This window comes from Cyanistes caeruleus, chromosome 2 (genome assembly GCF_971803275.1).
Source record: "Cyanistes caeruleus chromosome 2, bCyaCae1.hap1.1, whole genome shotgun sequence".
Lineage (NCBI taxonomy): Eukaryota > Metazoa > Chordata > Aves > Passeriformes > Paridae > Cyanistes > Cyanistes caeruleus.
This window is the reverse complement of record NC_141702.1, coordinates 67,999,347-68,015,180: the sequence shown is the minus strand read 5'-3', so window position 1 is coordinate 68,015,180 and position 15,834 is coordinate 67,999,347. Positions and strand designations below refer to the sequence as shown.

At 38.3% G+C, this 15,834-nt stretch overlaps 1 protein-coding gene and 1 long non-coding RNA gene across 10 annotated transcripts in view; one reads left to right on the top strand and one right to left on the bottom strand.

Moving 5' to 3' along the window:
- Positions 1 to 15,834, top strand: part of CHRM3 (cholinergic receptor muscarinic 3) — a 262,933-nt gene that overhangs the window by 24,654 nt on the left and 222,445 nt on the right. Inside the window, exons 1-2 of one of the 9 annotated variants that reach the window (XR_002863206.2) lie at positions 10,209 to 10,298; positions 11,562 to 11,648. The exons of 4 other annotated variants lie outside the window; for them this stretch is intronic. The gene's annotated coding sequence lies outside the window, so the exon portion shown is untranslated. Of the gene's footprint in view, positions 1 to 10,169; positions 10,299 to 11,561; positions 11,649 to 15,834 lie in introns of those variants that run through there. 4 more of the 9 variants (XM_086877697.1, XM_086877696.1, XM_023923581.2 and 1 more) reach the window with 4 other exon arrangements.
- Positions 3,118 to 10,136, bottom strand: LOC111926839 (uncharacterized). The gene is made up of 2 exons (XR_002863207.2): positions 9,911 to 10,136; positions 3,118 to 3,422 (listed from the first exon to the last, which is right to left on the bottom strand). It is a non-coding gene; the product is annotated as an uncharacterized LOC111926839 (long non-coding RNA).

Genomic DNA, 15,834 nt, shown 5'->3' with positions numbered 1-15,834 from the left:
AATTTAAAAGAAAAGTAAGGAATACAAAATTAATTCAGGTAATGTAATTCAGCAGCTGTTTTGGATATGTTAGTATGCTAGAAATACTACTAAAATAAAGGAAAGAGTATTCAGGCTGTCAACTTATAGCACAGATCATGCAGTAGTATTATTAGTACTCTTCTTTTTATACTCTCACCTTGTGGAAGGAAGGAAGATAAAGGGAATGCAAGGCCTGTGTGCTGGTGTGTTCCTTATGGCTTGCTCGACTGTTATGCTATTAATCACTATGCTATTTAGTCTCTGGGGGAGTTTTGTTTCTCATCCAGGAAATGGTGTTGTGTATTTATTGAAAGCAGTGTTCCATAGGATTTGGAAATTTATCATTCTTTTTTTTTTTTTCTCTTCTACCTTGCGTGCAGTGCATTTCCTGAGGTCAGTACACGTGTGAACAAAGAAGTTATTTTTGTGTTATTTTCTGTTCAACGGTTGAATCATTACCTACTGATCCCTTTCTTAGGTCTTACGTGCTTTTTATCTCGATGTTTGAATTTCTGACTGTCTGTACCATAAATTTTGGTTCTTTTTGTAAGGTGAAATGCTGAGAAAAATCACTGTATTATCAGGGATTTGTGTGGTAGTAAAGGTAAAACATCAAAATCACAGAATTATCGCCCAAGGACGCTTTGTTGTTGCAAGGAAAAACAGCTCTCAAACTAAAAGCTTCCACTTGAGTTCTGTGAGGGTGCTTTGAATGGCAGGATGGTCCAACCTCCCAAACATTTTTTTCCCCAATCAAGTTCTTAGTCAAGTATAGATAACTGGGCTCTGTCTCAGTAAGTCTTCTGAGTATTTGTGGCTTCAAAATCTTTACGTCTGTGGTTCAGCTTTTATCAACCCTTTTTTTTTTTTTTTTTTTTTTTTTTTTTCACTGCTGCTGTTGGCTGTCAGTCATTTCTTTCTTATTTATTCTGTAGACAGTTTGAAAAAAAACACAAAGAAATTAAGGAACAAAACATTTTTGACCTGATTGTTACGCTGTCATTTATCTCTGTTGACATAATGCCTTTTAAAAAGGAAAAAAAGGGCAATGCACTCCTTCCTTCTTAGGACAAAAGCTTGAAGTAAATGTAAGGTGGGATGGGTTGGGAGCCAGGAGACTGGGTATTCTTGTCTCTCCTCTGTGAACTGAGGTTGGTTGTTCTGGGCAGCTCACAGTCCCTGTTGACCAAAACTTCTGGTCTCATTTTTAATGTTGGTGTAACAAGCACTTTGTATATATTTAACTGGTGCTATACTCAATCACTGGAGTGAGTGTTTGAAACAGGCATCAAATCTCAGCTGTTTAGCATGCTTTGATCTCATAAAACTTCTGGCATGAATGTGCCAAATACATATTCAGTGGTATCTGTTAACATCTGACTTCCTTAGTAGGGCAGAGTTTTGCTTCAGAGATGAGGAACTCGGGGGCTTCAGTGTGGGACCTGCCATTGTCCTGTGGCTGTACAGTCACATAGAAATGGCACAGAAAAGTGTGGGAAACAATAAATCTATGCTAGCAGTTGTGAGCATCTTCAGGAGTCCATGGCTCAGCCAGCTGTGTGCTCCATTCCTCTTTTAGCTTCTCCATTAGCACTGGAGGCAGAGATCTGAAAGATGTGTTCATACCTGCCTGGTTGGCGCCGTGAGCAGGATAGCGAGGAAGCGGGGTGTTTGTGTGGAAAACTGTCCTAGCATAAGCAGTGCCCCTGACACCGTGCATTACACATTTTCTTACGGGAAATTTTGGAGCATGTCTACCTCTTTGTGCTGCTTGCTGTATTAAAAGTTTCATGGTAATAGTAACATACTGGAAAAATGGAAGATTCTATTTATAAAACAGATTAGTAATGAGGTTTAGTAAAATAAAAGTAGTTTTATTTAAACTTCATTTTTATTTCTCTGTCCCTTAGTGCTTTCTGCCGTGTGCTGCTGTGTACAGACAAATAGAATTACTGAAAGGGAAAATGTGCTAGAAGGTTGTGCTTATTTGTGTTTTGTTAAGAAAGTAACTATTTGCTAGTGTGCAATTAGGAAAAGAAAAATAAATCAGATGCCAGTTTATTACAGAAATATGAGCAATGTAGCACTCAAAATATTTATACTATTAGCTTCACAGAGAAGCTTAAAGACCTGCTTAATTTTATTGGCTGATTAAAAAATGGGATTGCAAAGCATTTAGATAGATACCTTGATTCTATCTGAGAACCATGCTGTAAAAAATGAAAATACAAGTTTCAATTTTGGGGGAAAAAATACTGTAAGAATATTTTAGGTTTTTGACAACGAGAATAAATTCTGACATAATGACATTATTTAATTTACAATGCAAAACATGCATAGCATCTAACCTAAAGAAACAAACTGAAAAAAGGCAAATGAAAAAGTCTCCAGAGGAATCTCCAAAATGGACACAGTTTGCTGGGCATGAGCAGTGTGAAGCGTGGGGCAGAGAGACCCGCTACTGGCATAAGCATTATTTTCACTTTGGACAGGGAGACTGCATTTGTGGAACAGTTATGCTTCTCACAAAACTGAGCAGAAAAGAACATAATGTACCTAAAAAAAGAAACATTAGTACACATATCCTGGAAAGTGATTTGTTTAATAAACTACTACATCCCCTAGTTGGAATAATTTCCTTGAACATGATGGAACATGGGTGTTGCTTATATACTTGACAATGAAACGTGATTTTTTGATAGTCAAAGTTGAAGCAGCTGAACAAAAAAAAAAGTATTTTCATATGAGTGTAAGTTAGGTGCTCGTAGCTGAACTGAAATCCGTATCCTCGAAGGCTGAAAGCAGTTGAAGTGTAATTCTGCAGAGCACATCAGGAGCCTCCTTAGTCCTTCCTCTGTTTCCTGGTGACATTTGGTTGTGTAAGTAAAGATGTTTTATATAAAAATAAACTTAAAACCAAACAAACCAAAAATGACACGAGGCCATTGCACCAGAGAGAAAAATAAACCAGTAAATATACTGTGACTTAAGACTGTATCAGTCAAACCTTCGTAGCTACAAATGGTATGCACAAATGGTGGAAGAGAAGACCAGAAGCTTTAGAAGGGGTCGGGGGGGGATGAAAAGTCAAGCAGATAAAGTATTAAAAAACTTCAGCTTTACTGTGAAGGTAGATGTGCATGCTGTAGCAGGGGTGCTGAAGCGTTCAGAAGAGTTCCACGTAAGGTCACTGGGTTTGTTTTTTTTCTTGGACCTGATGTTTTGTACAGCTGGTCCCCACTGTGCTGCTGTGGTGAGGCTGTTTGGAGGCTGGGTCATCAGCAGCATGCACGGAGCCTTTCCCTCCTTCCTTCGGTTCCTGGCCTTGTGTGTGTTGGTTTGACAGCAGCATTGCGCTTTCCTTCCCAAGGGTCCGTCATGGCATTTGTCTCTGGCAGCACCTAGTAGGAGTGCAGTGCTGTAAGTGTTTGTAAGTCACCAAGCTACAAATGCAGTTGCTGTCATGAACAATGTGGATGTAAAGGCTGAGGTACAGCTCCAATGGTGTGAATTGCACAGGTACCAGCTATGTAAAATTGAGAATACTTCTCTTACAGGAGAGCTAGGAGCTTTGCCATATTGTCAGACTGTCACAAAGGAAGTCAAGTTGATTTAAAATATCCAAATGTTTTGTGCTATGAGCTGAACATCCTATATTTTCCTATTGTTGATAAATCAGAATTCTAATCTTGATCTTAATTTAGCCTTGTTAAAGGAAAGGGAAATAGTTCTTTTCACCTCAGTTTGTGCATGGTAACTATTGGGGCTTCTGTAAATCTTCCTAGCTTCTTGATGTATATGCATGTTCTTGTTTCCAAACAAAATCAAGAAGTTGCTTAAAAGAAAGACTCCAGAGTGTATCAACAACTTCTAGGTTTTTCTGTTTAAGACATGGCTTGTATTTAATATTGACTTTAAAACTACTTTGAAGGATGTGGATTAATTCATTAGGGTTTGTGATTTGTTCTCCCTAAACCTTTCAAGCCAGTCATCCATCCTGCCTAGAGTGAGGAACTTTATTTTCCTCTTGGTCTTCTGATCTGATTGAAAAGATGACAGAATAACAATGTTAATTAAACACACAATTCGGTATTTTAAAAATAGGTCTTGCTAGACTTTTTTTGTAGGACCCAAACATTGGCTTAAATACTTGGCCTTAAGGGGTTACTGGAGTTGATCTGAGCTGCATTTTGACTTCATCTGCAAGGAACTGAAGTCATGGATGTGGTTGATGATTGTTGGTTACCTGATGTGCAGCATCTGTGTAAGTCACAAGAAGGCAAATTTATGTCAGAGGTCTTTTGAATCACTATCCAAACACATCTGACTGCAAATATTTTTTTTATCAACTGTGCCACACAGTGTTTCTGTCCTGGAGAGCATGTTGATCCCCTGAATCACTGATCTTGAATAAGTAGAAAATAAAGCCTTGTGTACTTGATTCAAATAGTTGGAATGGCTTCTGTCTCTAAAGAAACTGTTGTTTAAGATTAAAATCTTTAGTCTTTAAAATTCATATTTGTATAGTTTAATTTTTTTTTTTTAGAATAAATATAATCTTAAACTAGAGGCAGATGGGGTTATATAGATGATTCCACAAATTTAATTCAAATCAGCTCCAATTCAGATTTTCAGTGAAAAGGATTAGAATACTGATGTGTTTGTAATAAGCATGCAGGCAGCAGATTGGTTGTTGGGAATAGATAGGTAGCTCTTTTTGTTATAAGTAATGTTTGCAGCTTTTTGTATTCTCTAAACTCTGAAGCTAAAATTAAAGCCAAAAAACCCCCAAAACTAAAACCTTTCCTTTCTACACCATAATGGAAGCAGCAGCTGTTGGAATTTCCAGAGGGAGTCTTCTGTGGTGAGGAGCAGGCAAACATTTGGTAGAAACGTGGAGAGCTTGCCTATGGGAGAAGTGGGAACCTTGGTACCCACACTTGCCTGAGGGACCCTGATGGATTCTCAAGCAATTCCTCTCAAGCTCAGGGAGCTGTTGCTGGAGGGGCAGTGCCTGCAGTATCACCTTACCACCTCTCTTCTCCCTCTCCTGTTTTTGTTAATTAAAGGAAACATGTACACGCTTGTAGGGTAGAGGAGGGCTCAGTTTGGTGGATAGTTTGAAGTTCTGCGAGGAGTTGAGCTTGGTGTTGCTTTAATATTGTTGGACCACTAAGGCCAGTATGGAATCAGAGGTTGGGCATTTAAGGATGTTTGTGAAAACCTAAATCCCATAGGGGCTCAGGGACTTGGTAGGATATTTGAATGCTTTCTACATAAATACCTGAATTTCTAACCTGCCTCAAAAGTCAGAGCATAAAAACCATTCCTAAATGACAGGAAAAAAAGTTTCTTTTAATACTTTTACTTAAACTAGATATCCCCTGTAGATGAACTCTAATGCAAACCAATATATTATGACATTTAAAGCGTGCTTCAGGGTGCAGTAATCATGCTTATTTCAGTAAAAATATATAATGGGTTGCAGAAGTCTGAGGTAGTAACTCTTATAAAGCTGCTAAGGACTTCTTAGGCCTGCTGTGTCTGTCCTTCTTAACCCCCAGTTCCATCTGTAACTGTAGATAAAGTTAACTGATGGGAAAAAAAAACCAGTAAAACTTACTATAGTAGTTGTTTTTCATACATATTTAATGAAAAATTAAAGCTCTACAAGGGCAGAGGAAAAACCCCCAATATTTAATGAGAGTTCATATTATGTAGTCTTTTAAGAAAGTAAAATAAAAACAAAACCAGTAAGTCTCAAACCTGAGGAATAGGGCTTAATTCAGTATGATGCGTGCTTTATGTGTCAGTGCATTAAATGTAATGAATAATTGCTCGAATATAAAAAAAAAAATAAAAGCTGACTAAGAATGATTTTAATTAAATATAGAAATGCTGACTTTACAAGAGTCATTGAAAGGTGTAGCAGCACGTAGTTGAAAATTTTGAAACTGTGGATTGAGTTTTTCATATATGATATATTCAGGTCACAAAGAATGTTATTTAAATGCCAGTTTGGAAAAAAAAAAGAGTTTTCAACCACAGTTAAAAGTTTTTGACATAAAATTTCTAAAGTGTGTAGTGCATATCAGCAGTTTAAAAATAAAATTATTGAAAAGAAATGCCATTTCATGGAGCACTTTATTTTTTTTCAAAAAAATATTATTATTATTCCAAATGAACCCACACACATGCTTCAAAAACTGTCAGAATAAATCTTTTTAGGGCCAGCAAAGTGGATATGATTTGTGTGTAGCATTTTGATTTCAATAAAACAGCATTCTGTGGCGGATAATTGGTTGTAGTCTTTCCAACTAGCTCTAGTATGCACTGGCTTATTTATGCACTTTTACTTGTGTACATTTTATTTTGTATGGCATGTTTTTGTTTCATCTTAGGAGTTTTATAAAGATTAAGGTTTATAGAGAGAGCCCCTTTCTGGAGCTCTTATCCTATCTTATCATTACAAAGGAATTTAGCCAAATACAGAGGAAGGTGAATTGAATTGCCCTGCTGCAGTATATATTGGAGCTAGAACCACAATTTGGGAATGATCATTCCCAAGTCAGTGCCTTAATCTAATATAGCACAGGAGTGTTTCCTCTGGTGTTGTAAGCATAGGAAAAAGAAGGGCAGAAAACACAAAGCTAATAATAAAAGTTTATATTAATCTCTAAAGCACAGGTTTACATCCTGTTAAGACTGTTTTCCCATTATTCCTGTTTCCAGTAACAGCCTTCTCTCCTTCATGCCACAGCAGGTAAGATAAGTGGGACCAACTGTGACCAAGAGGAACCTTGCTGTTCATTTTAGGGACCAGAGTTTTAATTGATCTTGCATCAGGGTTATAATTTTTATGTATTTGAATAAGTGACAAGGCACACATTTTTAAGGGACTTTAAAAGCTCAGCCTGGCAATAAGGACCACTTTAAAACCATCTGTGTTATTAGTGAACAAGATTGCCTTGTGTTCATGGCAATGGCTTTGAGTTATTGACTGTTTAAACAAAGTATGTATTTATCATTTTCCTGGTAAAAGTAAATCCTTGACATTTGGAAAAGACGTACAAGAGATCTGTCACAGGTATGGGTGGCTGTTTTCCAGCAAACTAATCTTTGTTACAGCTTTAACTCCTGTTTGGTGTTCTTGTTTAGTTTAAACAAAAATTGGCAGTTGAGGTCTGGTCACAGAGTATATTGCATTGATTTTCTGATTTTGGAAGAATTGTTTAGTTACATCCTTTACTTTTTACTTGTGTTTCTGTTAATCGCTCGGTTAGGTGATCTTGTTGGAGTTGCTGTGGAAATTGAGGTAGGCAGTGCTGAAATGGGGCTCATTTAATGCCAAACCCCTGGCAAGGAGAAAAGGGGAGCACAGCAGGGAGGGTGGCTTTGATCCTTCCCAGAAAGGAATCATCATGGGTGTACTATAATAGCAGCACCAGCCACAGGTACTGTGCTCTCTTTCATAGACCCTGTTTAAAGCAGCCTTTGGGATTTCAGGGAGGGATGGAACAGCTTGTTAGTGCTTGAGAAAAGGATGTGCTCAATATTCTGCTTTCTCCGTGTGTTCTTGGAGTGTTGATGAGAAGCAAGGCTATGGATCTATTGCAGCCTTTGCAGGAATGATAACTTTGTAGTTTTGTGTTTCAGTTGTCCATTATCCTGAGTATTTAGCACAAATATGTTTATGGGAAATTTAAGACTTTAATGTGGTAGTGAAGCATCAAAAATTCCTCTTGGTTCAGGAGGGTTTTTTAACAAGAAGCATTTTTTCTATGAAAGTAAATGTCCAACTTCTGTCCTACTTTTTTGTGACTTTTTTTAGGTTAGTGTACCTTGGTTTTAAACTGCGTGTCAAAAAATGATTTACCACAGCATCTGTAAAATGTTCTGAGGACCTTGGCAGACACCTGATAGTTCAGGTCCATGTCCAGATACTGGGTTCTATCCCCAAAATAATTTTGTGATAAATGGATGAAAACAACTGGCAGTTAAGCATGAGAAAAAAGAAGAAAAGAAAAAAAAGGGAAAAAATACTCAAAATTAATTGGCTTTTTTATTTTTGAGAAATCTTTTCAGTAGTTTTCTTTTCTGAAAGGTGTTGTTAGAGCTTCTATTGCGGAGCAGCTTGCTTACTTGGGACCGTAATTTTAATGCAGGATCGAAATTTATGTGCTTCTTTTTTCTTGCTGAAACTTTTGGAAATAGGACAAAAGTACTACAGCTTTGTTATTCCTCTAAAAACCTGGAAGACACAGCACAGTCCAAAGGGATTTGTATGGGTATGAGCAAGTAGGCAACTTGTCTTCCTGAGAAGTATCCAGGGCTCCTTGCCTTGCCTCCTAAGGAAAACATCTTTTTATACAAACATGGTGACTGTGTAGTAGGGAATGTTTTTCAACACTGACAAGCTCAGGATCTCATTTATTCTATGTCAGCGTGTTGGTCTGTATCTGTGATTAGCTTTTAGTCACAGTGTCTCTTGCAAGTTTGACTATTTTTGCCAAAGATTCAAATACTAGACCTTTATGATTTTTTTTTTTCTGTTTTTCATGCCTGTGTGCTAACAATAAGAGTGGAATATTCATTTTTAAGGATACAGAAATGCAAACGTGCATTGAGATACTGTGAAGCATGCTGTGACATAAGCACTTTAAATCAGTTTACTGAAACTCCCCAGATGATTCCTAATGAGTGTTGTTGAGCAGTGTTTAGTGGGCTGTGGTGGAGCTGGGTCAGCACATGAGAACAAAGCTCTGAGGGGCTTTTTCTGCCTTATGATGCCAGTGACTTCTGCTCTATGTAATGGTCACCTCTGGTCTTGGCTGTACTTCTGTGGCTTTTGAGAAGCTTAAAGCAAAGGATTTCTGTGACAATTCCTTACTGTCCTGTGATAAATGAGTGGTGTTTACCTGCACTGAAGGATGTGGGGAAAGCAGCCTGGTTGTTCTTCACAAATCTTTTCTGGAGTAAAGGCAAGCACTGGCATTGATTGGCCTGGGCACTGCAAGCTGAAGTTGTACCACAGTGCCTGATTTACATTTTCCTCTCTGTAGCAGCCAGTGAACTTTTCTGTTTCAAAGTGGCCCAGAAGAATTGAGAGTCTTAATGTAATTCTTTTTACTCTTAAGCTCAATAGGGTCTAGCCATTTTTCTATAACTCCAAGGCTCATATTCATGACTGAAGAAAACTTTTCCTTTGTTTTTCTCCCACACTGATTCCACTGTCCAGTGTGCATGCCTTCAAAGGGTGGGAGAGAGCTGTATTGAGAAATATAGGGATCATTTGTGTCCCAGATTGCTTCCCCAAGAAAAAAAAAAGCAATCTGTCCTGTACATACTGTACAACAGAGAGACAGGATACAGGATTGGTGGTAAAACTATCTTTAAGTTGTTATTTCAGCACTTTCCATAAATACACTATAAAATTAGGGGAAGTGTATTTGTTTCCTGTTTATGAGAAAGAGGTTACTAACAATTTGCTATTTTTATCTGATCATCGACTAAAATTTTGAAGTTCTGTGAAGAAATACCTTGTGGGGGAAAAAAATATTAATGGAGAATTCCAAACCAAACCAGTCTGACTTTAAAGAATGGTCTGCATGCAGTATCTAGGCATGTGCAAACCATAGGTTCCTCCTACACAAAAGAAGTTGCATGCTGCTTTCAAGGTGGTTATATTTTTCTGAGAATAAAATTAATTTGCGTAAAAACATAAGACAAATATAAACAAGATAATGTGACATAATATTTGGAAATTATGTTGTTGTGCATTTAAACCATGGATTGGGAAAAGATGTAAATGTTGGAGGGGGAAGATTCTGTTTTCTCCTGAAAACCCCCAGCAGGAGAAGGCTGGGGCACTAATCTTGCTTGTAGTTACCTGTCTAGTCCTTACAAGCCATGCTTGCAAACTGCTGCAGGATGTCTGGGCAGTGGGGAGAGTATGGGGCAAGGTGAAACCCAGGAGGCAGATGGTCCCTTTCTCCTTTTGCCCACCTCTACTACAAACATGATCTTTACCAGTCAAACATTGCCGTGGCTCTCATTAGTTGACTCTGTCTCCTATAACCAAAGAGTGCTGGAGTTACTCTCCACTGTTTGGACAACCCCACCCACCCCAGGCTGCTGTCACTGGTGTCATAATCTCCTGAAACTGCCTTCAGGTGCATCCAGAGTAAAAGGAACCCAACTTGGTGAGGGGGGGAAAGGCCTTGGGAAAGCTCCATCAAACCCAGCGGGAAGTGTGGGAGGCAGGGAAACACCAACATGTGAGTCTCTGTCTGGCACTGTTTTGGTTGTTCTTGCTCTTGAGGGCTAGAAACTGGGAAATAGCACCTAAAGTTGAAGGGTTTGGGCGTTTTATTCACTTTGTTGGACTGTAGCAGTCACTCTGGTTCCTGAAAAAAACTTGTTTTTGGCTGAGCCTGTCCGTAGGGCTGCCCCGTGCCCTTTGTTGGGAGCTGGCTGGGTGGTGTGCCTGTGTGCACAGAACAGGGCTGTGTTCATCGGCAGCCTCACCCAGGGTGTGTTTGCTCAGCAGGCTGGCCATGGCAGCTGGTGAGTGGTTCCTCTCCTGCCGTGACACCCAGCAGCAGATGGCAGGGCAGCCGCTTGACGCCTTGGATGCCCAGTTCCAGCCCTGCCCCATGGCTCAGCCTTCCCAGCCCCAGGCAGTGTGTATGCAGCAGCTGCCTTTCCTGCTGGGATGGCTTGGAGCCACAAAACAGCACTGCTTGCTTCTTTGCTGACGTCTTGGTGCTCTGAAGGGGGCCTGGTCCTGGTGGGCTTTTCTCTGAGGCGTGCAGGAGAAAATGCTCTGAGCTGCAAGCGCTTCCCGAAGAAGCGGAAAAGAAAAACAACTCAATGGTTGTGAATTATCTTTGTACTGCATAGTATTCAGCCCTGCCATTGCTCTGTGTCTTCAAGTCATTGTGTGTCTGGTGGCTCTCCCTCCATGTCGGAGCAGAGGTTGTGGGGCATGACTTCACCTTTACAGGCAGCAGGGTGAACTTCAAATGGGCTCTGCAGCTCTTTCGTTTAACAGCTGAAGTCTGGTGTGTCTGAATAATAAATCTCAAGAAGAGTCCTATGTACTTGAATGGAAAACAGCTGGATAGCTTTTTTTACCTTCTCACATTATAATCCCATTGGCCATATGCTTTTTCTTGCTCCCCCTCCTTTTTCCTCTATTTTCTTTTTGCTGTTTCTTTTTTTTTTTTTTTTTTTTTTTGCATACTTTTTTCCATAGAGTTAATATGCCTCTTGTTTTGACGGAAGGAAGAAATACCTTTTCCTTCAGTTGTTTATGGAGAACCTGGGCACCAGTGTCTGCTAATTCTGGAGGCCTAGATGCCAGAATTCAGGATTTCAGCATGCCAGGGGAGTCGCTGATTATAATAATTATGTGGTCATTATTGTACCAGCTGCTCCACTATCCTGAATTCTTGAAGGCAATTGAAATCAGGTTGCACTATCAATTCTCTTGCGGCTCTTACCTGAGAATTTAGCTAGTTTTCTTTTCTTTTTTTAAGTTATCACAAATGAAGCTGCTGTAGGCTGTAAGGTTTCTTCAGTGACTCTTCTATTGTTCCAGTTTTAGAAATGAGGACCCGAACCAGAAAATGGTAAAACATCCACAATTTTTGGAGTTCAAATGCCTGGGTACCTTGCTGCTTCGAGTGCTGATACTCTACATGGGCTTTAAATAAAAAACCTAATTTACTTGCTACTGAGTGCTGTCAGTCTCCAAAAATTTAACATAAGGTTTTCAGGTATTTTTCTAACATGTAGAATAAAACAGTGTCAATCAAACTTAACTGTCAGAGTTAATAAAATTTTACTGTAGACTACCTGAACATACATTCAGCATTATTGTTTTCTAGGTTTTGAATATAAATAAAACTATTTTTCTGTTACCACATCCTATAAAGTTGGTTGAACTTAACTAAATTTACAGCTCCTCAGTGTTCAAGATAAAGAATTAAATTGGAACTTTGGAGTTCTAATTTTTTAAGTAATTAGACTTATTAGTATAGGTAAACTATTACTTTTAATAACTGAATCTAGTTCTCGTAGCTAAAACTAAGAAATGAAGAGCTAAATGGTCTTGAGGCTTGAAAAGGATCAGTGTTACCACTTTGCTCCTTTGCATTGGATTTTAACACAAGGGTTCTGTTTATTTTAAGTTTGTTACCATAGAAGTATAAACTGAAAGGTAGCAATGATGACTTTGTGTAATATATTATGTTAAATAAACTTGCCCTGTTAGCACTGCATGCAAAGCTCTATTTACATTGCAGTAAGCTGTTTTCTGCTGCATTTACAATTTTGCTATATAAAATAAGATAAATTAAGGGATCTCATGACAATATGATTTACTTCCTCCCTACAAACTGAAAAACATTAATATTTTTAAACCTATTTGCCTGGAGTGCTCACATTAAATTTTCAGTTGGGCACCCTCAAATCTACCATCAGAGAACGGAAACAGATCAAAGTTAATCTTACCTTCTTGTTCCTATACTTAAAGGATGGGCAAATATTAAATATTGAGTTTAGAATTCATTGTTCTTGCAAACATTGAATAACCCTTTAAAATATATTCCTGCCCTGCAATAAGAGATGCCATCAAAATTAAATAAATGCCACCAAATTAAATAAATTGAAAGATCTGATCATAAAGGTTTGGATGTTTGATTTTTTAATGTTATACAGACTTATTCTTCCAGAAATCAGTGAATTTATGCTTCAGGTTTCGTCAGGCTGAACAGGTACAGTCGAGTGAATGACTTGGCCTGTAATATTGGTGGTGATGGACAAGCTGTAAAGGAAACACTGAGCCTGGACTTCCAGCCTCAGGATAATTTGTAGGGCTGGTAAATTGGGGGGTGAGAGCAGGGAAGAAGTATTTCTATTTACATAAAGGAACAGATGTTGTCTGCACTCCAGGTACAAAGTCTGCAAAATGTCATAGTCCAGCCTCATTACACAATATTTTTGTTAAGGTGCGTGCTTCTGACGTGATGCAGGTACAACTCTGTTCCTTGAAAAAAGTGTCAAGTGTGATTTCATTTAATATAAAGATGGCAGAATTAATGTGAAATATCTCTTCTTACGCTTTTCCACTAAAAGCTGTTTAACAAAACATTATTCTGTTTGTAAACTTCATCACTTTTGGTTGCTCAGCTTGATGCATGTTTTATTATCAGGAGCTTTCGGCCTGGCTCTTGGAAGAAGGAGGCTCCTCTTGCAAACATCTGACTCCCTGTCCAGGATACCATATGGCAGTGTCCTCCCTGAGGGCACATGCCATCAAGCAATATGAGCCACCGAGTTCTACATAATTTGAAGTTACAAACTCTCTAGCTAAAACATTTAGAGGATTTTAGTCATTTATCTGAAAAAAATTTTAAAGATACATGTAAGTAATGCAGCTCTTTTATTTGCAGAACTCTGTCATTTGCAGACAGCAGTACATACCTGGCTTCCACAGTGGCATTAAGCATTCATATTTTTATTTCCAGAACACCTGGGAGCACAAGAGAAACCTCATCTCTGCTATGCTCAGTTGACTGTGTGGTGATCCACACTTAGGTTTTTGTGTTCTCCCTGGCTGGACATATTTCTTGGTTACAGCTTGGTTTTTGCATGTGTGGTGTGGCACTGCTGGTTCCAATGTCCTATGAGCTGTTCAGTCTGTTTCCAAAAAAATTCCTCCGGTGCCAAGGCTTGGTTTAAGGCTTGTTGAACACAGCAGGTGGTGGGACTAGTTCACATGGAAAATGAGTATTGGTATTTGGAAAAACTCTAGGTATTACTATAGTTTTAAAGAATTGGGCAGTGGGAGCCTTGAGCAGATCACTGTGAAAATGTTAGCCTTTATCTTGTTAACTATTTGCTTACGTTATTTTTTATTTTTTTCTCTTTTTTCCTGGAATAGTTGAATGGGGCAATAAACTTGCAATCCTTTAAACTGTTTTTCTCAACACAGTATTCTAATTAATACTCAAATTCTGATCCCGTGGGGTTTTTTTTCCAGAATAAGCCTCCCATTATGTTTCAATGGAACAAAAATTTTCAAACAATACTGAGAAATAAAAACAAACTTACAAGAAAAACTTACAAATTATTGAAATGTACTCCAATAGTTTCTTTCCTAGTGGATTGTCTTTATCTGAACACCTTTTAGAGCTACGATAATTTTTTTTGATTGCTGTAGCAAAGCTGTGGTACTGTGATGTGTTTATAAATGAAATAGTTTCTGGTTTTTATAAAGGCTCTTATGTAGTTAAAATGGTAAAACAACCAAAGCAAAAAAACAGTCAACAAATAAGGAGTAAGCAATGATGTGTAATTGAGAAGGAAACTACTTTTTAGCACCTGAGCTGGACACAATGACTGAGCTGAGAAATTAGAAGGTATCTGACAGCAACTGCTGCTGATGTGAAGTTTCATTAGAAAATGGTATTATTTTGCTATTTCTGGCAAAGGTGAGATGAAATGATTTGTGTAATGTGTCTGTAGCACTGCAAGCTGTAATTCAAATATAAATTGTTACTATGGGACCTCTCTGTGCTTTCTCTGGCAGTAGAAAACCAAACTGAAAGCAGAATGCTTTGTGCATTTATCAGATAATGCTTACAAAATGTTGTGAATCTGACAAACATGGAAGAGTAGCATACTTTGAAAGACAAACTGGCATTCTGTTACTGAACCTTTCTGTCTTAGGTCTGGCCATGGACTCCTAGCAAGGCACAGAGCTGCCTGTGGTCTGGGTTGTCTCATAAAGCCCTGTGAGGTGTCTCACTTGCCTAATCGAGGAATCTGTGAGTAAGAAACAGAAATGGCTCTTAAATGTTCATCTGATTTAACAGACCTTATACCTAAGTATAGGTGACTGTAAATCTGTTAAATGAGATGGACATCTGTAATCTCAAGGTGGACCTTGTGGTGGAGCTTGACATTTTTCATTATAGTGTAAGGCAACATCACTCTACTTTTTCTTAAAGCACAGTTCACAAGGTCTCGTTTTCTCTCGGTGTTTCCGAATGTGACTCTCCCACTTAGGTGCGTCCTTTATGTACTTTACTTTGACATATACATGTATAAAGTTTCTTTTCTTTTACTGCTTAGCTTGTGAGTTTATCTTTTCAGAAGAATTAAAAGAAGAAAACTCATAACTTTCCATTACTTCATTTTATCTCTTCGTTACCAGTGTTAAACATATGTACTCGCATTAAATTTTTTTCTTTGCACAGTGAGACTTTGGAATATGTGTCTGTTTATGTGAATTGGACATATTTCTCTGCATGTGTGCTACATTTCTGTCAAAATAAATTCTTCCATAACTTTTCTCATTTCTGCTACTTTGATCTATCTGCAGCAGTTTTCCAGTCATATGTCTGATGGAGACAATCTTCAGCTTCTCTTTATATTTTATCACATTCTTACATGGTTTAAAATTATATTGTCTGATCTGCAGCCCTGTTGCATAACATTCAAGATTAATTTCAAATTAATTTCCTCCAGGATCCTTACTAATACTGCTATTCACCTTCTCCCTGTACACTAACTTGTTGTGGAGATCCTCAGGTAAGAAAGGCCTGGTAGTGTTAGAAAAGAAAAGCAGGAAAACAGAGGCTAGTCCTGTGTAGGGAGCAAGAAAAGGTCACTGGGGGGCTGTTAAAATCTCTTAAGATGCAGGGGCATCTTTCATATCTAAGGCACAATTACTTTATGGACCTTTTAGTTAAGAAATAGCCAGGTTTTATAGCATTGTCTTTTGCTGTTGCACAAGAATATGGA